Genomic DNA, 10,066 nt, shown 5'->3' with positions numbered 1-10,066 from the left:
TGGTGTCATCTGCATATCTGAGGTTATTGATTGTAACTTATTATATAACTGGAGGTTTGTAACTCTTAATTCCCTTCATCTATCTTACCCCCTTCACTTCCCTCGTTTCTGGTAATTATATCTCGTATTGATGGTGCTGTTGAGTTTAACTATGTCTTTACTGATTTTCTGTTTGCTGGGTCTGTTCATTTCTCATAGAGGGTTATTGATGTCTTCAACTATGATAATAGTGTCATCTATTTCTCCTTGAAATTCTATTGGTTTTTGCCTCATGTAATTTGATACTGTGTTGTTAGGTGCATACATGTTAAAAATTGCTCTGTTTTCTTGGAGTATTGACTTCTTTATCACTATGTAATGTCCTTTATCCTTGATAACTTTCCTTGCTTTGAAGTCTGCTCTGTCTGAAATTTATATAATTACCTCTGCTTTCTTTCTATGAGTTAGCATGGCTTCCCAGTTGATAAAGAATCTGCCTGCAATGTGGGAGACCTGGGTTCAATCTCTGGGTTGGGAAGATCCTATGGAAAAGGGAAAGGCTACCCACTCCAGTATTCTGGCCTGGAGAATTCCATAGACTGTATAGTCCATGGGGTCGCAAAGAGTCGGACATGACTGAGTGACTTTCACTTTTGCTTTTCATGGAGTATTTTCTCCACTTATTTACCTTTTATCTTTATACTGAAAGTGTGTTTCTTATAGATAACATATAGTTGGGCCTTGGGCCTTAGTTTTTGATCCACTCTGACAATCAGTGGCTTTTAATTGGTGAACTTAGACAACTGACATTCAAAGTGGTTATTGATATAGTTGGATTATATCTATCATGTTTGTGACAGTTTTCTGTCTGTTGCTCTTATTCTTTGTGGCTGTTTTGTCTTCCACTCTTTTTTCTGCCTTTGTGGGTTTTAATTGAGCATTTTATATATCATTTTCTATCCTTTCTTAGAATGTCAGTTAGTTAATTTGTTTTTAAAAAAATTTTAGTGACTGATCTAGAGTTTGCAACATATAACTAACTCAAGTCTATTCTCAAAGAACACTATACCACTTCACAGATGGTGTGAGTACCTTATAATAACAAAATAATCCTAATTCCTTCCTCTTACTCCTTCCATCCCTTGTATCATTGTTATCATTAATTTTATTTATATATAAGCAAACATAAATGTGTGTAAATATAAATTTATTATAATTAGATGCACATATATAATATACAGAAACATACATAATCAAATTCATTCTTGCCATTATTATTTTGAACAAACTATTTTGTTAGATCAATTAATTAAAAAATGATTTTTTATTTTACTTCATATATTCTTTCTATAATGCTCTTCTTTTCTTTATGTAGGCGCAAGTTTCTAACTTATTTTCTTACTCTAGAGAACTTCAACATTTCTTAAAAGGCAAATCTAATGGCAACTTATTCTCTCAATTTTTATCTGTCCAAGAAAGTCTTTCTTTCTCTTTGATTTCTGAAGAATAATTTCACAGGGTACAGAATACTATGTTGGTGGTTTTTATTCTCTCAACACTTTAAATATTTCGCACCACCCTTCTATTCCTTGCATCATTTCTAAGAAATCAGACATAATTCTTTTCTTTTGTTTCCTTATGCACACTTAGTCGCTCAGTCGTGCCCGACTGTTTGCAACCCCATGAGCTGTAGCCCGCCAGGCTCCTCTGTCCATGGGGATTCTCCAGGCAAGAATACTGGAGTGGGTTGCCATGCCCTCCTCCATGTTTCCTTATAGGTAGGTATATTTTCTTTCTTTTGATATTTTTTCCTTATCCTTGATTTTCCACAATTTGAATATGATATGCCTCAGTGTGGTTTTTATGGCACTTATTATGCTTCGTATTCTCTGAGATTTCTGATCTGTGGTGTGGTATCTACAATTTACTGAGGGGGAATTCCCAGTCATTATTGTTTCAAATATTTATAGTCTCTCTCTTTTCCTTCTGATATATTCATTATGTGTACTTTACACCTTTTCCCACAGTCCTCAAGTGCTTGTTTTTTGCAGTCTTTGTTGTCTTTACTTTTCAATTTTGGAAATTTCTATTGAAATAGCCTCTAGCTCAGAGATTTTTTTCCCTCAGTCATGTCCAGTCTACTAACAAGTCCATTAAAGGCATTTTCATTTCTGTTTCTGTGTTTTTTTTTCATCTCTAGCACTTCTTTTTTTTTTTTAAGGATTTCCATCTTTCTGCTTACATTGCTGCTGCTGCATCGCTTCAGTCGTGTCCAACTCTGTGTGACCCTATAGACAGCAGCCCACCAGACTCCCCCATCCCTGGGATTCTCCAGGCAAAAACACCCATCTGTTATTAGATGCTATTTTATCCAGTGGAACCTTAGCATATTTTAAAAATATTTATTTATACATTTGGCTGTGTCGGTCTTAGTCGCAGCAAATGGGATCTAGTTCCCTGACCAGCAATCGAGTCCAGGTCCCCTGCATTGGGAGCCTGGTGTCTTAGACACCAGACCACCAGGGAACTCCCTTAGAATATTAATCATTGTTGTTTTAAATTCCCTATCTGAAAATTCCAACATCTCTGCCATGTCTGATTCAAATTGTTTCTTGTCTTTTCTTAAGCTTTTTCATATGTCATTTTTTCTTGTCAGTCATAATGTACTGGGTGTAAGGAACTGATGTAAATTGAACCCCTGTCTCTTGCATCTCCTGCGTTGGCAAGTGGATTCTTCACCACTGTACCACGTAATGTGGTGGTGGGGGCGGGGGGAAATTCTAAAGTCCTATGATTGTGCTGTGCTGTGCTGAGTCACTTCAGTCATGTCTGACTCTTTGTGACCCTAGGGGCTGCCAGGTAGTCTGCCAGGCTCCTCTACCCATGGAAATCTCCAGGCAAGAATACTGGAGTGGGTTGCCATGCTCTCCTCCAAGAGATCTTCAGGGATGGAACCTGAGTCTCCTACATTGGCAGGTGGGTTCTTAACCACTAGCACCACCTGAGAAGCCCAGTCCTATGACTAAAAGTTCAGTCTTTTAGCAAGCCTGTGCTTTTGGACCATAAACTTCACTAGTGCTTCTCAGCCTTCCTTTTTTCCTCTCTCCTGAATTGGGACAGGATGGCTGAGTGGGCTGGAGTTGGTTATTCTCCTTCTCCGTTGTAGAAGGCTAGAGGTTACTTCTAACTAGAGTTGGGTACTTCCCTTCTCCCAGGCCTGACAATATAGCAGCAGACTAGGTTTTGGTTGACCAGTTGCTGCTGAGGATAGGCCTTGCTAAGAAGAATACATTGATCTGGTGTATTTAAAAATGGTTCCTTTCTTCTCCCTTGCAGGAAGCACAAAGGCTTTTTTCTCCCTCCTGATATCTACTGTGAGGATCTGGTGGAGAACCTAGAGGTAAATCTCACAAAACTGCAGAGGCCCCCCATGACCAAGTCCCTGGAGTTTTCTGCACTGAGCTTCCAGCAATCCATCAGTTACCGTGCAGGCTTCTCTACCTTGGTACTTCTTCCCTGGTGGTTTCTACATCCAGATCTCTGCTCTATGTCTCCCTGTATTTGCTTGTCTGTCTCTTCAGTTTTGGAGATGGTGGCTACCTTGTGTTACCTCCTCTCTTACAAATCCAAGAAGAATTATTGACGTTTCAGTCTGTTCAGCCATTTGTGTTGTTATGAGGATCAAATGGCAACTTCCAAGCTCTACATGTGGAACCAGAGACCAGACATCCAATGGTGTTATTTTGAATTCTCATTATTAGAGCTCAAATACTGCTACTTATTAAAATTCTAATAATAATTTAAAATTTTAAAATAAGATGGCTAACAAGTCAGATATAAATAATTAAATCTAATATTATGAGTGAAAGATCAGGCAGGTCATTCTGGATATGTAAATATGCTATTACTGCTTTGGATAGTGGCCTTTCTGAAAATATATTTTACTAAACAGATACATTTTTAAGAATTTAAAGGAGATCAAACTAGTCAATCCTAAAGAAAATCAACCCTGAATATTCACTGGAAGGACTGATGCTGAAGCTGAAGCTCCAGTACTTTGGCCACCTGATGCAAAGAGCCAACCCATTGGAAAAGACCCTGATGCTAAGAAAGATTGAAGGCAAAAGGAGAAGAGGGCAACAGGAGATGAGATGGTTAGCTGGCATCAACAACTCAGTGGACATGACTTTGAGCAAACCCTGGGAGATAATGGAGGACAGAGAAGCCTGGCGTGCTGCAATCCATGGGGTTGCCAAGAGTTGGACACAACTTAGCAACTAAATAGCAACAACACATTTTTAAGAACATGTCAAAGAAAGATAAAGTGGAGAAAATATGTGATAAAATTAATGGGTGTCATTTTGGAATGATGGAACATTTACAAGCTTATTTCTTTCGGTGAATTGGTTTGTATACATTTACTACAATGAGCATATTTATAATCAGAAAAAAGATAAAAATAATACAAATGGTATTTAAAATGAACTCACTTCTTGGTGCTTCTTTTTATATTTGCTTTCCAATTTTGCTAACATTGTTTTGCATAATTAGAAAACATCAATCTTATAAATGTTAAAAAAGTAGGAAAATACTATCACTCAACTGTAAAGTATATACTTCTATGTTGGCTTTCTTTATCAGTTGTATCATGCTAAGGCAGGAAATAAATAATCAAAAAAAAAGAAACAAAAATATATGTAGGTCAGAGGCAGTAAGAGAACTGCCATAATGATCCATAAATCATTTTTCAGTACACGTCTAACTTTTCAAGGTAGTTACACAATTTCAAGGGCAAGCATATAATATTTGCAAGTACACTAGGAAATTTTAAAAGAATCTTCGGACGATAATGCCCAAACTCATTGCCCTCTTGCTTTGTTCAAGTCCTATGCTGGCTGCCCCAAATGCAAAGATCCTATAGATTCCATAGGTTTCTCTCTTAGGTAAAGTTAGAGAAGGGAGGCCATAGTGTAAAGAGTGGTGTGTTACTAGCCCTGTACTGAAAGGTCAAATCCCAGCTGGCCCAGACAGGAATTTTCTGTAGGGAAGCATGGGAAGGAAGGCTTAGTGCACACCAAGGAGGTGAGGAATGAGAGGTAGATGGGAGGGGGCATCCTAAGCCAGGGATAAGAGCTGGGAACAAGCACAGAGAAGCAGCCAGGAACTGTGCTCAAAGCGGCACACCCGACAGATGCCTGATTAGTTTGAAGAGATTACACAAGATGGTGAATTCAAGCCTAAGGTATTTTGGTTTTTCTTTGTAGGCAATGGAGAGCCTTTGAAGGATTTTGAACATGCACTGATAAGATAGAAACTGTTCTTTAGAGTGATTTATTTTGCACTATGGGGTTATCCATCTCTATCCATCTGTAGCCTTGCAGGCATAGATTGTGTCTGATTCACTGTTGTCCCCACATTCAGGGCTAATTCTAGCTGTTTCAATACCACTGTGCAAAGCAGAAAGGGTGGCCCCTCTGGGTAGACTCAGTCCTCCAAGGCCAATGCTTGGTGAGCTGACCATACCTGTGTGAAAAAGATCTTCTGGGAAGAAGTACCAATCACAAAGTTCCATGGCTTGATGAGTAAATAAAATAATATTATATACACTTCCTCTGCATCTCATTCTGTAACAATACAGAGTGGATACTCCCATCCCCTTACCCTGCCATGTTTACTGCTAACAAGAGAATTCACTGTTTAAAAACAGTTAGATAATCATGTCATAATTTATTCCACTTCTGTTGTTTTGAGGTTTCTACCTGGAAACAAACAATGTTGCAATTCATTTATATTTTTTTGAGAGTATGGTATGGCTTAAATAATGTAAGAAATGTCTTTCCTTCAAAGCTTAGGTACAACTCAGCTGCCAAAGCATTTTGACTTGAATCTTTTCAAAGTGAGAAATCTATTTTTTAACATCTCCCAAGGCTATTGATATGCTTAATATTTTTTTACCTCTTCTAGGGTCAATGTTAACAGTTTATGTTTGAGTCAAAAATCATCCATTTCCTTTAAATTTAGCCACAGACTTTTATATAATCATATTTCTTTGTGATTATTTTCATTTTTTTCACACTAAATTCTTGATGTTTCTCTCAAATCTGCTCTTTGTCCAGTTTTATGGAGATCAGAAAAAGAAGCCATCATCTTCATCCCAAATTTAAAGTCATCTTTAAACTTCTATCTTTCACCTCCGACATTCAATCTTCCATTCAGCCCTGTCTGCCTCTACAATAACTCTTCAGTCCGTCCACCCATTCCTCCTGACTGCCATTGCCATTTCTTCACTACCTTAGCCTTGGGAATCTAATCCAAAGAAATAAGTAATGACATATAAGGATATCAGATACAAGTAATAATAACAATACCATCAATAATAATAGCCAATATATACTAAACACATTTTATATGCCAGATACTGTTTAAAATGTTTTACAAATATTAAGCCATTTTATCAACATGGCAACCCAATAAGGTAAATACTATTACTTTTCCCATTTTACAACTGTACTAGAAAATATATGTACAAGGATGTTTATCACAATGCCATTTATAACAAGGACAAAGAGATTGCCTATCATTGCTGGAATAGCTGAATAAAACGTGACCATCCAACGGAAGCAAACTAAGTGCCCGTTAACAGATGAGTGGATAAGGAAGATGTGGTGAATATATAAACAGAATACTGCTTAGCCATTAAAAAGAAAAAAAATTGCCATTTGCAGCAACATGGATGGATATGGAGGGTATAATGCTAAGTGAAACAAGCCAGAGAAATACAAATGGTGTATAATATTACTTATATGTGGAATATAAAAAATACAACAAACTAGTGAATATAACAAAAGAGAAGCAGATTCACAAACACAGCGAACAAACTAGTGGTTACCAGTGGGGAGAGGGAAGGAGGAAGGCACAATATAGGGTTGGGGGAGTAAGAGATGCAAACTATTACGTATAAAATAAGCTACAAGGATGTATTGTGCAACATGGGAAAATAGCCAATATTTTATAATAACTGTAAATGGAGTATGACTTTTAAAAATTGTGAATCACTATATTGTATACCCGTAACATATAATATTGTACAGCAACTATACTTCCATAAAAGTTTTTTAAAAACTAGACCATACATATCATATAATAGTGTGTAACTAAAAGGAATGGGTGAATTTAACTCGGATGACCATTATATCTAATACTGTGGGCAGGAAACCCTTAGAAGAAATGGAGTAGCCATCATGGTCAACAAAAGAGTCCGAAATGCAGTACTTGGATGCAGTCTTAAAAATGACAGAATGATTTCTGTTCGTTTCCAAGGCAAACCATTCAATATTACAGTAATCCAGGCCTATGCCCCAACCAGTAATGCTGAAGAAGCCGAAGTTAATCGGTTCTATGAAGACCTACAAGACCTTTTAGAACTAACACCCAGAAAAGATGTCCTTTTCATTATAGGGGACTGGAATGCAAAAGTAGGAAGTCAAGAAACACCTGGAGTAACTGGCAAATTTGGCCTTGGAGCACGGAATGAAGCAGGGCAAAGGCTAATAGAGTTTTGCCAAGAGAAAGCACTGGTCATAGCAAACACCCTCTTCCAACAACACAAGAGAAGACTCTACACATGGACATCACCAGATGGTCAACACCGAAATCAGATTGATTATATTCTTTGCAACCAAAGATGGAGAAGCTGTATACAGTTAGCGAAAACAAGACTAGGAGCTGACTGTGGCTCAGATCATGAACTCCTTATTGCCAAATTCAGACTTAAATTGAAGAAAGTAGGGAAAACCACTAGACCATTCAGATATGACCTCAATCAAATCCCTAATGATTATACAGTGGAAGTGAGAAATAGATTTAAGGGACTAGATCTGATTGATAGAGTGCCTGATGAACTCTGGACGGAGGTTCGTGACATTGTACAGGAGACAGGGACCAAGACCATCCCCATGGAAAAGAAATGCAAAAGAGCGAAATGGCTGTCTGAGGAGGCCTTACAAATAGCTGTGAAAAGAAGAGAGGCGAAAAGCAAAGGAGAAAAGGAAAGATATAAGCATCTGAATGCAGAGTTCCAAAGAATAGCAAGGAGAGATAAGAAAGACTTCCTCAGTGATCAATGCAAAGAAATAGAGGAAAACAACAGAATAGGAAAAACAAGAGACCTCTTCAAGAAAATTAGAGATTCCAAGGGAACATTTCATGCAAAGATGGGCTCGATAAAGGACAGAAATGGTATGGACCTAACAGAAGCAGAAGATATTAAGAAGAGGTGGCAGGAATACACAGAAGAACTGTACAAAAAAGATCTTCACGGCCAAGATAGTCACGATAATGTGATCACTGACCTAGAGCCAGACATCTTGGAATGTGAAGTCAAGTGGACCTTAGAAAGCATCACTACGAACAAAGCTAGTGGAGGTGATGGAATTCCAATTGAGCTATTTCAAGTCTTGAAAGATGATGCTGTGAAAGTGCTGCACTCAATATGCCAGCAGATTTGGAAAACTCAGCGCTGGCCACAGGACTGGAAGAGGTCAGTCTTCATTCCAATCCCAAAGAAAGGCAATGCCAAAGAATGCTCAAACTACCGCACAATTGCACTCATCTCACACGCTAGTAAAGTCATGCTCAAAATTCTCCAAGCCAGGCTTCAGCAGTATGTAAACCGTGAACTCCCAGATGTTCAAGCAGGTTTTAGAAAAGGCAGAGGCATCAGAGATCAAATTGCCAACATCCGCTGGATCATGGAGAAAGCAAGAGAGTTTCAGAAAAACATCTATTTCTGCTTCATTGACTATGCCAAAGCCTTTGACTGTGTTGATCACAATAAACTGTGGAACATTCTGAAAGAGATGGGAATCCCAGACCACCTGACCTGCCTCTTGAGAAACCTGTATGCAGGTCAGGAAGCAACAGTTAGAACTGGACATGGAACAACAGACTGGTTCCAAATAGGAAAAGGTGTACGTCAAGGTTGTATATTGTCACCTTGCTTATTTAACTTATATGCAGAGTACATCATGAGGAACGCTGGGCTGGAAGAAGCACAAGCTGGAATCAAGATTGCTGGGAGAAATATCAATAACCTCAGATATGCAGATGACACTACCCTTATGGCAGAAAGTGAAGAGGAACTCAAAAGCCTCTTGATGCAAGTGAAAGAGGAGAGTGAAAAGGTTGGCTTGAAGCTCAACATTCGGAAAACAAAGATCATGGCATCTGGTCCCATCACTTCATGGGAAATAGATGGGGAAACAGTGGAAACCGTGTCAGACTTTATTTTTCTGGGCTCCAAAATCACTGCAGATGCTGATTGCAGCCTTGAAATTAAAAGACGTTTGCTCCTTGGATGGAAAGTTATGACCAACCTAGATAGTATATTAAAAAGCAGAGACATTACTTTGCCAACCAAGGTCCGTCTAGTCAACGCAATGGTTTTTCCCGTGGTCATGTATGGATGTGAGAGTTGGACTGTGAAGAAAGCTGATCGCCAAAGAATCGATGCTTTTGAACTGTGGTGTTGGAGAAGACTCTTGAGAGTCCCTTATACTGCAAGGAGATCCAACCAGTCCATTCTAAGGGAGATTGATCCTGGGTGTTCATTGGAGGGACTGATGCTAAAGCTGAAACTACAATACTTTGGCCACCTCATGCGACGAGTTGACTCACTGGAAAAGAGTCTGATGCTGGGAAAGGTTGGGGGCGGGAGGAGAAGGGGACGACGGAGAATGAGATGGCTGGATGGCATCACCGACTCTGTGGACATGAGTTTGAGTGTACTCCGGGAGTTGGTGATGGACAGGGAGGCCTGGCGTGCTGTAATTCATGGGGTCACGGAGAGTCGGACACGACTGAGCGACTGAACTGAACTGAACTGAACTAAAAGGATGATTTGGATTAGTTCTCAACCCTGGTTACACACAGGATTATCTGAGTTGCTTTTGAAAAATAGCTGCTGGGGTCCCACCCCAAACCAATTAAATCAGTCTCTGGGTGTTAGTTATGGTGAGAGTCACTGAGTTATATTTGGTAGTTACTGTGGAGGGATGTCCATAACAAATCACCAATGATGCCAAGAAGG

Source organism: Moschus berezovskii, chromosome 4, assembly GCF_049115385.1.
Source record: "Moschus berezovskii isolate FMDL1 chromosome 4, NW_MosBer_1.0, whole genome shotgun sequence".
NCBI classification, from domain to species: domain Eukaryota; kingdom Metazoa; phylum Chordata; class Mammalia; order Artiodactyla; family Moschidae; genus Moschus; species Moschus berezovskii.
The sequence above is the reverse complement of the archived record's forward strand: the minus strand, read 5'-3'. Positions refer to the sequence as shown.